The sequence below is a fragment of the Chrysochloris asiatica genome, unplaced genomic scaffold (genome assembly GCF_000296735.1).
Source record: "Chrysochloris asiatica unplaced genomic scaffold, ChrAsi1.0 scaffold00051, whole genome shotgun sequence".
In the NCBI taxonomy this organism is placed as follows: Eukaryota; Metazoa; Chordata; class Mammalia; order Afrosoricida; family Chrysochloridae; genus Chrysochloris; species Chrysochloris asiatica.
In genome coordinates, this window is record NW_006408569.1 from 16,478,038 (window position 1) to 16,478,644 (window position 607).

Below are 607 nucleotides of genomic sequence, written 5' to 3' on the forward strand. Positions count from 1 at the left end.
AAAAAAAAATCTGTAGCCTAATATGAGTATGATTTTAATGTCTTCTTTCAGCTTCTTGCTTTCAAAACTGTCTGATAGATTGCAAGATGGCACTGTTGGTTGTTATGCTATACCTCAGGTTTTAATTTAATTTTCAGTCTGTTTTGTTTTTAAACTCTTTCCCTCTCCAAACCCCTTGTTCTGGCTTTTTCCATATTAAAAAAAAAAAAAAAAAGACAGTTGAGGGCCAGCTCTTGAGCTGAGAGTATCTGTGTATACGTATGGCAGAAGAACCCATGAGTGGTGAGGGTGGAGGGATGTTCACTGACTCAGGCACCCCCTCTAGTCACCATAATGGAGGTGTACAAACAGTGGGGTGCTTATGAACAGATAAAATAAAAGAAAACCAGAACAAAGCAAAATCGACAAAGTGTATTTTCCACCATTGCGCTGAGGTTCTTGTGGCATATTTTTCTTGGTGTGTCTGCTCCTCCTCTTGGTCTTGCTGTTTGGTCTCATGCAAGTTGTCAGCTCCAGGCCTCCGAGCCCAGCAGATTCAAAAGCACATGATTTCTTACTTCAGCTTCAAGTTCTACTAGCTATAAATCTTCAAACTTAAAAAAAAAAA